The sequence below is a fragment of the Piliocolobus tephrosceles genome, chromosome 1 (assembly GCF_002776525.5).
Source record: "Piliocolobus tephrosceles isolate RC106 chromosome 1, ASM277652v3, whole genome shotgun sequence".
Taxonomy (NCBI): Eukaryota; Metazoa; Chordata; class Mammalia; order Primates; family Cercopithecidae; genus Piliocolobus; species Piliocolobus tephrosceles.
Window position 1 is genome coordinate 205,648,228 of NC_045434.1, and position 8,787 is coordinate 205,657,014.

Sequence of the window (8,787 nt, forward strand, 5' to 3'; positions counted from 1 at the left end):
AGCATGCTAAGGCCCCATGCGCAGGCTACTGTGCTACTGAAGAGCTGAAGAGATACGTTCAGTCTTTAAAAGGAATTTTTTGTTTTCTGGCCGGGGACCATGGCTCATGCCTGTAATCCCAGCACTTTGGGAGACCAAGACGGGCAGATCACCTAAGGTCAGGAGTTCGAGATCAGCCTGGCCAACAAGGTGAAACCCGGTCTCTACTAAAATACAAAAATTAGCCAGGCGTGATGGCAGGCACCTGTAATCCCAGCTATTCAGCAGGCTGAGGCAGGAGAATCACTTGAACTCCGGAGGCAGAGGTTGCAGTGAGCCAAGATCATGCCCCTGCACTCCAGCCTGGAGGACAGAGCAAGACTCCATTACAGACACACACACGCACACACACACACAAAAGGGGGATCACTCGCCATCAGAGAAATGCAAATCAAAACCACAATGAGATACCAATCTCACACCAGTTAGAATGGCAATTATTAAAAAGTCAGGAAACAACAGGTGCTGGAGATGATGTGGAGAAATAAGAACACTTTTACACTGTTGGTGGGACTGTAAACTAGTTCAACCATTGTGGAAAACAGTGTAGTGATCCCTCAAGGATCTAGAACTAGAAATACCATTTGATCCAGCCATCCCATGACTGGGTATATACCCAAAGGATTATAAATCATGCTGCTATAAAGACACATGCACACATATGTTTACTGCGGCACTATTCACAATAGCAAAGACTTAAAATCAACCCAAATGTCCATCAGTGACAGACTGGATTAAGAAAATGTGGCACATATACACCATGGAATACTATGCAGCCATAAAAAAGGATGAGTTCGTGTCCTTTGTAGGGACATGGATGCAGCTGGAAACCATCATTCTCAGCAAACTATCGCAAGAACAGAAAACCAAACACTGCATGTTCTCACTCATAGGTGGGAATTAAACAACGAGATCACTTGGACACAGGAAGTGAACATCACACACCGGGCCCTATGGTGGGGAGGGGAGAGGGAGAAGGGATAGCATTAGGAGATATACCTAATGTAAATGACGAGTTAATGGGTGCAGCACACCAACATGGCACATGTATACATATGTAACCAACCTGCAAGTTGTGCACATGTACCCTAGAACTTAAAGTATAATAAAAATAAAGGGGGGGGAATATTTTGTTTTCCCACTGATGGCAATTCCTGGCACATAGTTGGTGGTCAGCAAATGTGTTTTGAATAAAAGAATGAAACATCTGTTCAGCTAGGCAATGGAAGCAGAAAAGTCAGCCCAAACATTTCTTAAACACTGATTGCATTCCCGCCAGGTGGAACTATATGAAACCCCATTTGGAAGGTCAAAATGGTCAAATAGAGGCGATTTTTGATGTTTCGACCTAACACTTTGCATTCGTCATCTCATATAATTATCAAAACTAAGCTGTGAGGCTGTTATCCTCACCTTACAGATGAGGAAACTGAAGCTCAGAGAGAGGAAGTGACTTGCTCAAGATTACTCAGCAGGAAATGGCAGAGCTGGGATTCATACCTGAGTGGTCTGGCTCCAGAGCCCACCCACTGAGCTCCTGCTCTTGACTACATCTCAGAAACAGCTTTCTAGCCGGGCACAGTGGCTCATGCCTGTAATCCCAGCACTTTGGGAGGCCAAGGTGGACACATCACTTAAGGTCAGGAGTTCAAGACCAGCCTGGCCAACATGATGAAACCCCGTCTCTACTAAAAATACAAAAATTAGCCAGGCGCGGTGGCGCACATCTGTAATCCCAGCTACTGGAGAGGCTAAAGTAGGAGAATTGCTTGAACCCGGGAGGTGGAGATTGCAGCGAGCCAAGATTATGCCACTGCACTGCAGCCTGGGCAATAGAATAAGACACCGTCTCAAAAGAAAAAAAAGAAAAGAAAAAAGAAACAGCTTCCTAACCCAAGTTTAGCATTCTTTCATTCACAAATGTTACCTTATCTTTGCACCAGTCCGTTTTTAGCATGTCAGGTGTCCTATTAGAAGAATCTTATCAACAAGATATCCCCTCTACCTGCAAGCAAGATGTCTAGAGATTATAGGATTCCTACAAACTCCTCTAAGGCAATAAAGCCCATAATGAAATGATCTCTATGTAGCTCAGTATGTGTTCTCTCTAGTTCTCAGCTCGGAGTAAGATGGCATCCCTAAATCGTGAAAAGCAAATTATGTTCATTCATCCATCCATTCACTTTTTTCCATTAACATTTGCCAAGAGTCTACTGTGTGTAAAACCAGTGATCCTACAATTTTTCCTCTAAACCACGGCATTTCTGAGAGCTCAGAGGAGCCCTACAAATAATTCCACCAGGGCAACAGGAGAATCCGGAACTATGCTCGGTGAACCAGGGTGTTTGTTCTCCCTGGAAAGCCCTGAGCATGAGACATGATCTCATCCCTCAAGGAGCTGACAGCCGAGTCAGGGAGACGGACAGGAAAGCAGAGAGGCACACTGATGGAATAGGCACCTGATAAATACTTGCTGAATGGAGGAATGAATAAGGTACAAAAATCTGTGGACACACACACACACACACACACACACATCTTTCCTGCTGGAAGAATGAGCAAGGATGGCCTGGTGTTCATTTGTGCTAAGGTGAATGACTGCCAAATGAATGTAGAAATGAATGATTAGGCAAAGAGGGGAGGAGGGGTTGCCAAGCTGAGTAGAGACACAAAGAGGTCCAGGTGTGTAACATGTCTGCGAAATTGTGATTATAGTGAGTAGCTAAAATGTAGATTGCAGTCATGCTGGAAACACTAGGTTTGGTGCCCTGGAAACCCTCTGAAGGTTTGAGGTCACTGCAGTCACATGATCAATCTTGTATTTTAGGAAACTGACAGTAACATGTTTGTTTATTGATATTAAACTCATAGGGAAAACATGTTTAAGAAATTGCCTGAGGAATAAGCAAATCAGGGTAGCCCTGCTTTTAAATATTCTGCAGCACATATGATGAAACAGATCTATGCATACTAGTATGGAAAGACCTCTAAGACACAGCACTTTATGAAAAAATGGCAGCTTGCAGAACATATATATTATCATTTGCATTTTCTAAAAATAAAAACTGCCAGGTACAGTGTCTCACACCTGTAATCCCAGCACTTTGGGAGGCCGAGGCAGGCAGATCACGAGGTCAGGAGTTTGAGATCAGCCTGGCCAATATGGTGAAACCCCGTCTCTACTAAAAATACAAAAATTAGCCAGGCGTGGTGGCACACACCTGCAATTCCAGCTACTCGGGATGCTGAGGCAGGGGAATCACTTGAACTGGTAGGCAGAGGTTGCAGTGAGCCGAGATTGCACCACTGCACTCCAGCCTGGTGACAGAGCGAGATTCCAGCTAAAAATAAAATAAAATAAAATAAAATAATAACAGCAAGCAAAGCCATGAATTTCTGTAGAAACATACATATGTAAATACATACAAAGAAAAAAAATCTGGAAGCAATCCCATGAAACTGACAATAGCAATCACCCCTGGGAAAGGAAGTGTGACTGAGGGGATTTAAGCTTTATCTATATTGCTTGAAATTTTTACATAGTGAGAATTTAATTACATATGTACAGTATTCTAAAATAATTTTTTAGAGCTGCCTGAAATCCTTGACATCATATGTATGCTGAAGTCTTCCCATTCTGATAAGCATAATCTATTTCCCCTAATAAGGCACAGCTATCTTTTACCTCTTTCCTTCCCCCAGCTGGACTCTCCACTACCAATTTAAGATTGATGGCGCCCTACAGACACTAATCCACTTAATTCTCCTCCCTGCAATGTAACTGTTTCTTTTTTACCACCTTACACAACGGGAAATGAAGGCACAAAGAGGTTAAGCAACTTGCTCAAGATCACAGAGCAAATGGCTGATATAACAGGATTTCAGATCCCTAAGGCCTGCACCCTTAACCGTTCTAGCTACCAGCCTCCCTAAGAGGCCAAATTGCCTTTAGCATTCTGCAGCTCTCTGACTTTTGTTTCCAGTCGGCTGACATCTACCTGCTACACATGAATATTTATCACTATTCGTTTTTGCATTTCATTTGCATGGCTCTGTCTCTGATAGAAAACAGTGCTCAAAATCCAGATTTTTGAGCTGGAAAGGGCGTTTGATCATGGCAATATACCGTGTTTGCAAAGCGCCCACTCATACACATCCAGAGGAACAAACTAACTGCTCATTTGAGAGTATGCTGGTGATGGCAGGCATCTGGGAGGAGGCAGAGGTTAGCAGGGTGGGTGAGCTCCAAATGTATGTGTGTGTGTGCTGCTATAGGGCCAGCAGCATGACAGTCCCCAGAAAGCCTTGGGCCACTTGCTAAGTCCCAGCAGCTGAGCTGACTTCAGCTGTATGAAACGCAGCTCCATCTGGAGTGGGGGTGGCTCATGACTTTTTGCTCCGGGAGTTCCACAGAGGTTGCTCTTGAAATTGGAGAAGACTGTAGCCTATGATTGTCCCCATCCCACTCGAAGAGAATATTTTGAGAAGTCTAATTATATGGTGGGGTTTGCACGGGATGAGGGAAGAGAGTTTAGATCAGGCCTTTCTAAGGGCAGGTTGGCAAGGTCTGGTAGGGAGCCTTGGGTAGTTCTGTGAGGCAGCAGCACCCTCTGCAGGTGGACCAGAGTAGCTGCAACCACCATGTTCCCAGGAGCCTTAGGAGCACGCCTGCAGCCCAGCCACCTACGTAACAGAAGAGGCTGACCTACTTGCTGGGTGACCTGCAGTGAGATGTTGACCCTCTCTGAGGCTCAGCTGCCTCAACTGTAAATGAAGAATAGTAATCCCTACTTTGTGCCGTTGCTGAAATGATTAGAGAGAGGACATGTACCCAAAGTGTTCTGCATGGTGCCTGGTACACAGTACGTCCTCCAAATGTGTCAGTTACCATCATTAGTCACCCCCAATATCCCCATGAACCTTAGTACAGATGACCACCGAGTGCCCTAGCATAAGGGACAAGGCTTCTCTGAGAACGATCATAGATAGGGCTGGAGTAGGGGCTACAAAGGGTCTGTGCCGCTGGCTGGTTGACATTTTGATTTGCCAATTCCGTCTATTCCAATTCTGGGAGTCCTTGACATCAGTCATGGGAGGCTCTGACAATAAATATATTCATAAAAAATTAAAAACAGGGCCAGGCGCGGTGGCTCAAGCCTGTAATCCCAGCACTTCGGGAGGCCAAGACGGGCGGATCACGAGGTCACGAGATCGAGACCATCCTGGCTAACACGGTGAAACCCTATCTCTACTAAAAATACAAAAAATTAGCCGAGCGTGGTGGCAGGCGCCTGTAGTCCCAGCTACTTGGGAGGCTGAGGCAGGAGAATGGCGTGAACCCGGGAGGCAGAGCTTGCAGTGAGCCGAGATTGTGCCACTGCACTCCAGCCTGGGTGACAGAGTGAGACTCCCTCTCAAAAAAAAACTAGTTCAGTTCAGGCATGGACACACAGTCCTGCAATCCCAGCACTTTGGGAGGCAGGAGGATTGCTTAAGCCCAGGAATTCAAGACCAGTCTGGGTAGCATAGGGAGACTCCGTCTCTCAAAAAAATCTCTGCAACCTCAGCCTCCCAGGTTCAAGCAATTCTCTTGCCTCAGCCTCCCGAGTAGCTGGGATTACAGGCGCCCACCACCACACCCGGCTAATTTTTGTATTTTTAGTAGAGACAGGTTTCACCATGTTGGCTAGGCTGGTCTTGAACTCCTGACCTCAAGTGATCCACCTGCCTTGGCCTCCCAAAGTGCTGGGATTACAGGCGTGAGCCACCGTGCCCGGCCTACAAAAAATTTTTTAAAAGTAGCTGTGCATGGTAGTGCACGCCTGTGGTCCCAGCTACTAGGGAGGCTGAGGTGGGAGGATCACTTAAGCACTGGAGTTCGAAGCTGCAGTGAGCCATGATCATGCCACAGCACTTAAACCTGGGCGACAGAGCAAGACTCTGTTTCAAAAAAAAAAAAAAAAGAATTAAAAACAAACTTGCAGATAGCAATAAGTTATATGGAGAAAATCAAATAGAGTTAAGTGGGTCAAGCCCTCAAATTGCCCACAGTCTGGGGAGGCAGACACATGAATGGGTCATTGTTAAAGCAGGTGTTGCGTCATGGATGGCATATGCAGAGGATACTTTGATAGGGACAGTCAAGAAGGGACTTCCTAAGGGAGGAAAAAGTTGGAGCTGAATCTTCAATGATGACAAGTCAGCCACATGAAGGAGGAGGAAAGGAGACTCCAAATCCAAGACACGGACATACGCAAAGGCATGGAGGTGGGGAATAAGGTGGGGAACAGAGTAGGTTGTATTACAGGAACAGAAGCAACTCGAAGGGCCTGCGGGGGAGCGGGGGAGCCTGGAGCCTTGGAGGCTATGGTGGGAGTTGGTTGGATGTGGGGCGGGGAGAAGAACCAAGATGACATCGAGTTTCTGCCTTGGATATCAGGTAGATGGTGGTGCTAATAAGAGAAGTATAAACTCCTCAGGTGAGATGTACCGTTTGGGATAGGTTGGGTTTAAAGGACCATTGGGACACCCCGATGGAGATGCTCAGGAGACAGCCAGAGAGACAGAAAGGACGAGGCCCACTGGCCAAAGGCAAATAAAATCCTAAATTTTGGCCGGGCACAGTGGCTCATGCCTGTAATCCCAGCACTTTGGGAGGCCGAAGCAGGCAGATCACGAGGTCAGGAGATGGAGACCATCCTGGTTAACACGGTGAAACCCCGTCTCTACTAAACAAAATACAAAACTTAGCCAGGCGTGGTGGCAGGCGCCTGTAGTCCCAGCTACTCGGGAGGCTGAGGCAGGAGAATGGTGTGAACCCGGGAGGCAGAGCTTGCAGTAAGCCAAGATCGTGCCCCAGTGCTCTCCAGCCTGGGCAACCGATCGAGACTTTCTCTCAAAAAAAAAAAAAAAAAAAGAATCCTAAGTTTTAGATGGAAGGCCCCAGAGCCCCACCACATCAATCTATTGCTGCGAAGTGGGTTTTTCCCAGAGGCAAATGAATCTCCCAAGCAACATCTGATATTTCCTCCTAAATCCAACCCTCCTTCACCCTCTGGCTGGGGGAAATCATCCAGGTTGCCCTAAATTACAAGACACCAAACTACAATTGATTGTACAAATGACAGTTCATACAACATAATGCTTTTTTATTTTGTTTTTTATTTTCATTTTTTTGAGACAGGCTCTTGCTCTGTTGCCCAGGCTGGAGTTGCAGTGGTGTGATCGCAGCTCACTGCAGCCTCGACCTCCTGCACTCAAGCAATCCTCCCACTTCAGCCTCCCAAGGCTGAGACTACAGGTGTGCAACCACCACGCTTGGCTAATTTTTAAATTTTTTGTAGAGTCAGGGTGTCGCCATGTTGCCCAGACTGGGGCTCAAGGGATCGATCGTCCCACCTCAGCCTCCCAAAGTGCTGGGATTACAGGTATGAGCCACCTTGCCATGCTGGTTTTAATTTTCAGTTCTGGACATGACTTACAGCTCTTGGGGGAGAAAGACCTCCTAAAGCAAAATGCTCACCTAAGGCTGCTCCGTTTTCCTGCTGTCCAAAGACTGAGAAAGTCTGGAAAATAGGGGCAGCTTTTCCAACCCAAAAGTGTTGTTATGAGGACTAAATGAGACAGTTCATGTAAACACCTTTGTAAGTGATAAAGTTCAGTATAAACACAGTGCCTAGCAGACTGTCTGGTGAAAAGCAATATGTGACTCTCTAGACGAATGGAAATAAACCAAAAAAACCTAGGGTCTTATCACGAGGACACCTTGGGAAAGTATGTCAGGAGCAGACCATGAAAATCTCTAAGTCCTTCTGCAGCTGTGACTTTCTGGAATCCCAAAGTCCAGGGCGGAGGTACAGCCGCCCAGGAATTTATTCCTCCATAACTTTGAGCTCCCCAAATCCCCACGAAGCCCAGGAATGATGTGACTGCAGGGCGTGTGGGCCCATTGGCACCAAGAGTCCCTCCATAAATCAAGGTCTCACTTATGCTGGCCTCAGACTGCTTTTTCCAAGGTGACCTGGGCAAACTAAAAGGGTAGTTGCTTATCTAGAGGTGCATCTGCCTTTGAGATGAAAGAACCCTGAAAATGCTAAGAGGATCAATTCTCTAGAAATACCTTCCTTGCAGGAAGAGCTTTCTTCAGCTCAGACAACAATTCAGTTGGGAGTTAGAGAGAGAATGGCAGTCTTCCCATATTTCAGCCAGTTTGGGTGACCCAAGAGGCCCCATGGGGCAGACCAGAGGGGCCCTGTTCCAGTCCTGGGTCAGTGCCAGTGAAAGTCAAGGTGACCTCAGCATTGTTACCAGTTATCCACAAGACAGCCACGTGAATCACAGCATCTTAAATCAGAGGGCCCAACACCCTAATGGTTCAGGCAAGGAAACTAGGTCAAACATGGGGAGGGGCTTAGCCAAGGTCACATGGTCTTGAAGATTCCAGGTTAGACCTAGAGGTTCAGGCCTCACTACACACTCCCTTTAATGAGGCCACACTGGCAGTATAGCAGGGTTCCAGTCAAGGACTCCAGAAACAGCCCATCCAGCCAGTTCACCTGGCCATCTCAGTGTCTCCAGCAGCATCCACATCAGCTGTGAGAGTGGAAACCAAAGACTATAGAATGTCACATATCAAAAACAAGCAGGCAGAAAGGGGGAAAAAAAATCACTCCTGGGAAACCTTGGGACCTGCAAGGTTAACAATCTACACAAACACCTGGGGTGAGGGAAGAGGCAGGTGCCTTGGAG